The sequence below is a fragment of the Haliotis rubra genome, unplaced genomic scaffold (assembly GCF_003918875.1).
Source record: "Haliotis rubra isolate DU_JTF1 unplaced genomic scaffold, ASM391887v1 Scf197, whole genome shotgun sequence".
Classification (NCBI taxonomy): Eukaryota; Metazoa; Mollusca; class Gastropoda; order Lepetellida; family Haliotidae; genus Haliotis; species Haliotis rubra.
Genome location: NW_025765969.1, coordinates 792,801 through 801,498, shown reverse-complemented (window position 1 = coordinate 801,498; position 8,698 = coordinate 792,801). Strand labels below are relative to the sequence as shown.

The 8,698-nt window shown below is 40.0% G+C and overlaps 1 long non-coding RNA gene across 1 annotated transcript; it reads right to left on the bottom strand.

Moving 5' to 3' along the window:
* Window positions 1-1,762: 1,762 nt before the first annotated feature.
* LOC124275002 lies at window positions 1,763-3,685 on the bottom strand. The gene is made up of 2 exons (XR_006898163.1): window positions 3,578-3,685; window positions 1,763-2,533 (listed from the first exon to the last, which is right to left on the bottom strand). It is a non-coding gene; the product is annotated as an uncharacterized LOC124275002 (long non-coding RNA).
* Between the last annotated feature and the right edge of the window lie 5,013 nt (window positions 3,686-8,698).

Below are 8,698 nucleotides of genomic sequence, written 5' to 3'. Positions count from 1 at the left end.
GGAAAAGCTCTTCCCACATAAACAGGTGTAAGTCACGCGGTCATGCAGGGCTATTTTGTGTCTCTTTCTTGACCCTTCTGTGGCAAACACTTTATCACACTGTGAGCATGGCCATACTGTCTTTCCAAGAGTTCCAGCTGGCACAGAGTTATCTGCCCATGAACTATACTTATCAAAGGGAGGTAATACGCCTGATTGGTCAGAGTTGCCATCTTGATGTTCAACTGGCCAGACATGGGGTTTATGGTCAGTTAGTTGCAGTCTGAATTGTCTGTTTCCTGAAAATAAATTGGAACGAAACTTAAAGAGAATTTTGCTTTGCAAACAATTAGACCATTTTCAATAAACACCATAATCATATGTTTGACAAGCACAGCCTATCTCCACAATGAAATATCACATGGCTGCAGCTGTAGTAAAAACAAAATACAAAATGATTCATTTTAAAAATTTATTTGTTAATAAATGAACACAACAAGGAACCGTCTTACAGCAGACAAGTTTCCAGAATAAAAGCATTACTTGCAGTGACTTTCACAAATTAAAATGCATATCTTGTCAAACATATCAGCTTAACAATCATGTTCCTCATATGTTCAAGAAATATTTCACCAAAAGAGTTAAGGAAAAAACCAACAAAATATATCATCCTAGATAACCAGTGAGTGAGTGAGTGAGTGAGTGAGTGAGTGAGTGAGTTTAGTTTTACGCCGCTTTTAGCAATATTCCAGCAATATCACGGCGGGGGACACCAGAAATCGGCTTCACACATTGTACCCACTTGGGGAATCGAACCCGGGTCTTCGGCGTGATGAGCGAATGCTTTAACTACTAGGCTACCCCTGGATAACCAAGTTTCAAAGAAAAATCTAAATTTCTTCCAAGGCACTTTTGTGTAAAAAAATAGAGACTCACTCGATGAACGGACAAAATATAATGTGAAAACTATAACCCAAGTACCTCTGGGTGGAACGTGGATTCTAACCTATTCGATGAAACATGCTCATCATGGGTCAATACTGATTCATAATGGAATATTTGTATAGAAAATGAAAATAATAAACCGGTTTTACAGCTTATATTGATTTGAGGTGTCTGTATGTGTCTCTGACAACTGACATTCACCCAGGGATTTAATTCGTCTCCATTTCATGCTCTGGACCAATGTGCAACAAAAACTGTATTTTGAAAGTGATTTTATCGATGTGGCTTATCAGTAGTCAGGCATAGACTTCTGTTGCTAATGAACTGGAACGCAACGACCAATCAAGATGTAATCTTGTAATATTGGAGTTAATTAAAAGTCGTAATACCTCAATATCGAGTGAGTGAAAAAGATCATTTTGGACAGTCTTGTTGCATATATCATTATGACATATGCATTTAAACTAGTCTCACCATTTGCTGTTTAAGATGCCACAAGAAGAAAAGGTATGATCATGGTCAGTTCCTAACTGAAACATGTTTGTTTTAAGAAAAAACAGGCTGACAAAACCAGGCACCAGATGTTCATTTCTCAATATTCTCAGTATTATTGAGATTGGAAGAATGTTGTTGTGATTGAGTGAGTTTAGTTTTATGCCACTATAACTGAAATGGGCTGTACACAATGTACCCATGTGGGGAATTGAACCTAGGTCTTCAGTGTGATGAATGTGCTCTACTTAAGTAAAATGAGTGAGTGAGTTAAGATCTTTTAGTGATATCAGCAGTATTTCAGCCATATCGTGACTATTTTTTTCTGTTCCTAAAAAAAAAGGTCATATTTTTCAGCTTGAGTTTTCTAACTTTCATGTGTTAAATTGAAAACTAACTTCTTTAAACTGCAGCAAAGTTTCTAACATACCAAAGTCTTTTTTGAAAATATCAAATTCTTCTTCAAGTCCTTACATGTTCCAACACAGAACCTGTCATTTTAAAAATGTTAAATTCTACAGAAACCTCTTGCAAAGCCTAACAAAGCACATATCATTTGAAAATCTGAAATTCTTCATAAATCAATTGCATATTCTAACAAAGCACCTGCCATTTGGAAAATGTGAAATTCTTCATAAATTCTTTACATATCCTAACAAAATGCCTGTCATTTTCAAAATCAGAACGTCTTAATAAGTTCTTCTAATATTCACTAGTCATAATAAAACTGAAATTCTTTGAAATCATTTTTGTTTCTAGTTGTGCTGAATAGTGTCCCCAAACAGCTTGTAAGGCTCTGCACGCTGAGCAATTTGACAGATGTGTCTGTGTTGACGGAATCCCCGTCGGTATTTGTACACCTTCCCACACGGACACAGGTAGGTTATTTTGTCATGGATGGCCTCCCTATGGGCCTTCTTGGTGCCAGGATCAGTGAAACTCTTGCCACATTCCTCACAAACATACAGACTCCGGCCAGGATCACACAGCCCTAACATGTCACTACCTCCAGGATTAACCCTTTCTGGTGCATCGTAAGCTGCCGATGGTCTACCAGCCTTCTGTCCTTGTAATTGCAAGGCATGTTCAGGAAAATATAGTTTTGACCCTCCATAATCTGAAAATAATAAAACAGGAATGGTATTTGTTTTTTAACAATATATTTTTTTAAATTCTACCACTGTATATTAGGGCTGCGCAATATAACCAGTTTACCGGTATATACCAGTTCAGACATGAAAACGATACGTATTGCGATACGCTGATCGAAAACCGGTATTTTGACATGCATTCGGAAATCTTCGGATATTTCCGTTTTATAAATTGTTCCTTTTCTTTTTTAATTTGTGCCAAATATTATTTACATTTTTATTTTGTCATGATTAATAGTTTTTATTAAGCTTAATCAAGCATGGTGATTTTGTTGTGTTTTTGCTTTATAAATCAAGCATTAACTCGATTATAAGCAGTTTTTGTTAAAAAAGAACTTCTTGCAATATATTGCAATACATATCGCAATATGTGCTTTCGCATCGCAATATATTGCAATATGAAAATTCTCTGCAATACCCAGCCCTACTGTATATGATGTTAATTTTAGAATGACGGAATTGATATTGCTGTACATAATTTTTAGTTTGTTTTCATGGATATGTGAGTCTTTTCTCATTTGGTCTTCACAGATGGCAATATATGGGTGTGTGAGTTGACAGTTTCACAGATATTAGGATTCTAATCCTGAATAATTTTATTATTATACCACAGTAATATGATGTTAGTTTTAGAATGACGGATTTAGCATTGCTGTACAAACTATTCATTTGGTCTTGATATTTTCATGGATTTTGGCAATATGTTTGTGAATTACTTTGGTAAAAAATATACATTCTTACTTGGTCTTGACAACTTCAGATTTCAGCTATATATGACGGGTGCAAATATGCGTTCCGTAGGTTGTACGCTAATATTAACAATATTTCAAAAGATCATGGCTTAACCACTAAGATAACCCACTGCGCCTGTATGTCACAGAAAGTTGACTTTGTCAGACAAACAGCACAGAGTAAAGTATTGTTTGAAATGGTTCGCCCTTTGGATATTTTCTCAAAAGATATAAAACTATTATAATGGTGCAAGACACTTCTTGGTGTCAGCCACCTACTTGTTGAACGTCAATTTCGGGGGGTGTTGACACTCGTCAAACTTCAATAATGTCACTGGTGGCATGAACTTGATCTGAGTGAGTGAGTGAGTGAGTGAGTGAGTGAGTGAGTGAGTGAGTGAGTGAGTGAGTGAGTGAGTGAGTGAGTGAGTGAGTGAGTGAGTGAGTGAGTGAGTGAGTGAGTGAGTGAGTGAGTGAGTGAGTGAGTGAGTGAGTGAGTGAGTGAGTGAGTGAGTGACTTTAGTCTTATGCCACTTCTAGCAATATTCCAGCAATATCATGGCAGCTGACATCAGAAATGGGCTTCAAATGAGGGGAATCGAACTCAGATCTTCAGCATGACAAGCGATCGCTTTAACCACTAGGCTACCCCACCGCCCAAGAACTGATCTGAAATGGGATGTTAACATGCAGGCTGGGTACCCTCAGGTTTCTCTTTTAGGGATTTTGGTACAGCCAGGTATCGAACCGCACAAAGTCTGTCCATTAGATCACAGGAGACACAGCCAGCTCTACATCCATTCTATTGATAACAGATTATCAGCATCCAGGAAATTCAACTGGACACAAAATTTCCAATTCGACACAATGCATGTAAATCATCAAACATCATACTCCTAGCTCTCTGGATATCATCAGTTATCATTTGATGACTGTGAGCTCAACAGACAAGTTTTCTTGTGAGTTCTTAGTCCAGTCCTGTACTTATATTCCTTTCCACAAACACACGCATGAGTTCGACCCTCGTGATTTGCATCTTTATGGTTCTTCAGAGCTCCCAGATCTGCGAAAGCTTTGCCACACTCCATGCAAGGGAAGGGCTTCCTTGTCACCAGGCCCTGATCTATGAAGTCTGGTATGTACGAACAGGGAGTAAGCGAGAACCCAGCTGTCACCAAATCAGCACAAAAGTTAACACTACTTATTTCCCGGTTTTGCCTTCTCCCATCATGCAATTCTCCACCTATCGACCTTGCAGCCATTGGCTGGTTTGACTGGTCAAAACCTGCAAATAACAAAAAAGTCAAGGCTAGTTTGTTTTTTTCATTTCAGGGTTTTATTCACCAAACTGTAACAGTATTGATTCTTTTTCAGTTATCAAATTATTTCAAGGACATGAAACATGTAACATATGCACAGGAATCTGCAAAAATGTCTCCTTGATAAGAGATAGCTGTGTGGAGTACTGGGGTGATCAAAGTGAAATACATGGAGCATCAAAAACATGTTCCCCTTTCTGACAACAAGTATTTGAGGAGGAAATATGGGTGAGTGAGTTGAGTTTGATGCCAGTTTAAACAGTATTTCAGTAATTTTGTGGTGTGTCAGGCCAATCCTGCAGGAGAGAGGAAAATATAGACTCAGCTGGACAAATTCATATTGTATCTAGCAGGACGATATGCATGTTTGTATGCTTGTGTTGTGTGTACAGCAGGATATGCCTGTGTTGTGTGTTGTGTGCAGCAGGATATGCATGTGTTGTGTGGTATGCATGATGCTGTGTTGTGTGTTGTGTGTAAGCAGGATATGCCTGTGTTGTGTATTACAGCAGATATGCATGTGTTGTGTGTACAGCAGGATATGCTTGTGTTGTGTATAGAGCAGGATATGCATGTGTTGTGTGTACAGCAGGATATGCATGTGTTGTGTGTACAGCAGGATATGCATGTGTTGTGTGTACAGCAGGATATGCTTGTGTTGTGTGTACAGCAGGATATGCCTGTGTTGTGTGTACAGCAGGATATGCATGTGTTGTGTGTACAGCAGGATATGCATGTGTTGTGTGTAGAGCAGGATATGCTTGTGTTGTGTACAGCAGGATATGCATGTGTTGTGTGTACAGCAGGATATGCCTGTGTTGTGTGTACAGCAGGATATGCATGTGTTGTGTGTACAGCAGGATATGCCTGTGTTGTGTGTACAGCAGGATATGCCTGTGTTGTGTGTACAGCAGGATATGCATGTGTGTGTGTGTTGTGTACCAGCAGGATATGCCTGTGTTGTGTGTACAGCAGGATATGCCTGTGTTGTGTGTACAGCAGGATATGCATGTGTTGTGTGTACAGCAGGATATGCTGTGTTGTTGTTGTGTGTACAGCAGGATATGCCTGTGTTGTATGCCATGTGTTGTGTACAGCAGGATATGCATGTGTTGTGTACAGCAGGATATGCTTGTGTTGTGTGTACAGCAGGATATGCATGTGTTGTGTGTACAGCAGGATATGCTTGTGTTGTGTGTACAGCAGGATATATGTGTGTTGTGTACAGCAGGACATGCAGGATATGCTTGTGTTGTGTGTACAGCAGGATATGCATGTGTTGTGTGTACAGCAGGATATGCATGTGTTGTGTGTACAGCAGGATATGCATGTGTTGTGTGTCCAGCAGGATATGCATGTGTTGTGTGTACAGCAGGATATGCATGTGTTGTGTGTACAGCAGGATATGCCTGTGTTGTGTGTACAGCAGGATATGGATGTGTTGTGTGTACAGCAGGATATGCCTGTGTTGTTATATGCATGTTGTTGTGTGTACAGCAGGATATGCATGTGTTGTGTTGTACAGCAGGATATGCATGTGTTGTGTGTACAGCAGGATATGCATGTGTTGTGTGTACAGCAGGATATGATGTTATGTGTACAGCAGGATGTGTGTGTGTGTACAGCAGGATATGCATGTGTTGTGTGTACAGCAGGATATGCATGTGTTGTTATATACATGTGTTGTGTGTACAGCAGGATATGCATGTGTTGTGTGTGTGTACAGCAGGATATACATGTGTTGTGTGTACAGCAGGATATGCATGTGTTGTGTGTACAGCAGGATATGCATGTGTTGTGTGTACAGCAGGACAGCAGGATATGCATGTGTTGTGTGTACAGCAGGATATGCATGTGTTGTGTGTACAGCAGGATATGCATGTGTTGTGTGTTACAGCAGGATATGCTTGTGTTGTGTGTACAGCATGTGTTGTGTGTACAGCAGGATATGCATGTGTTGTGTGTACAGCAGGATATGCATGTGTTGCAGGATTGTGTGTACAATAGGATATGCATGTGTTGTGTGTACAGCAGGATATGCATGTGTTGTGTGTATACAGCAGGATATGCATGTGTTGTGTGTACAGCAGGATATGCCTGTGTTGTGTGTACAGCAGGATATGCATGTGTTGTGTGTACAGCAGGATATGCATGTGTTATGTGTTGTACAGCAGGATATGCATGTGTTGTGTGTACAGCAGGATATGCATGTGTTGTGTACAGTATACATGTGTTGTGTGTACAACAGGATATGCATGTGTTGTGTGTACAGCAGGATATGTGTGTTGTGTGTACAGCAGGATATGCATGTGTTGTGTACAGCAGGATATGCCTGTGTTGTGTGTACATGTATGCATGTGTTGTGTGTACAGCACGCAGGATATGCATATACAGCAGGATATACTTGTATGTGTGTTGTGTGTACAGCAGGATATGCATGTGTTGTGTGTGTACAGCAGGATATGCATGTGTTGTGTGTAGCAGGATATGTTGTGTGTACAGCAGGATATGCATGTGTTGTGTGTACAGCAGGATATGTTGTTGTGTGTACAGCAGGATATACAGCAGGTGTACAGCAGGATATGCATGTGTTGTGTGTACAGCAGGATATGCATGTGTTGTGTGTACAGCAGGATATGCATGTGTTGTGTGGGATATGTGTGTTGTGTGTACAGCAGGATATGCATGTGTTGTGTGTACAGCAGGATATGCATGTGTTGTGTGTACAGCAGGATATACATGTGTTGTGTGTACAGCAGGATATGCATGTGTTGTGTGTACAGCAGGATATGCATGTGTTGTGTGTACAGCAGGATATGCATGTGTTGTGTACAGCAGGATATGCATGTGTTGTGTGTACAGCAGGATATGCATGTGTTGTGTGTACAGCAGGATATGCATGTGTTGTGCAGGGTACAGCAGGATATGCATGTGTTGTGTGTGTATACATGTGTACAGCAGGATATTGCATGGATATGTGTGTTGTGTGTACAGGATGTGTTGTGTGTACAACAGGATATGCATGTGTTGTGTGTACATGGATATGCATGTGTTGTGTGTACAGCAGGATATGCATGGATATACATGTGTTGTGTAATACAGCAGGATATGCATGTGTTGTGTACATGTGTTGTGTGTACAGCAGGATACAGCAGGATATGCATGTGTTGTGTGTACAGCAGGATATGCATGTGTTGTGTGTACAGCAGGATATGCATGTGTTGTGTGTACAGCAGGATATATGCATGTGTTGTGTGTACAGCAGGATATGCATGTGTTGTGTGTGCAGGATATGCAGGTGTTATGCATGTGTTGTGTTGTGTACAGCAGGATATGCATGTGTTGTGTGTATACAGCAGGATATGCAGCATGTGTTGTGTGTGTACAGCAGGATATGCATGTGTTGTGTGTACAGCAGGATATGCATGTGTTGTGTGTACAGCAGGATATGCATGTGTTGTGTGTACAGCAGGATATGCATGTGTTGTGTGTACAGCAGGATATGCATGTGTTGTGTAGAGCAGGATATGCATGTGTTGTGTGTAGAGCAGGATATGCATGTGTTGTGTGTACAGCAGGATATGCATGTGTTGTGTGTACAGCAGGATATGCATGTGTTGTGTATACAGCAGGATATGCATGTGGTGTGTATAGAGCAGGATATGCTTGTGTTGTGTATAGCAGGATATGCATGTGTTGTGTGTACAGCAGGATATGATTTGACGTGTGTACTGTATACTATATGATATGCATCAATATCTGTATTGATAACAATTTGAGAAGAGGGATCTGAAGCTTAAGGAAGAAAATTTTCTCACATTTAAAGTTGAAGGCAAGAGTAGGAAATACTCAACAAGGTATCAGAAACACTGTGCTGGAAACATATACAAAACTACACATGATCTAAGCTAAACATTATATTCTTAAACAAATAGAATCTGACACTCCAATGGTACTATAATGGGTCTTACAATGGGCAGATTGCCTGATGTTAACAAATATAATCACAGAACAAAAGACATAACCAAATGTGCCACTGTCTGTCGTGTTTCAAAGGAATCAATAAACTCTCAAGGTCTGG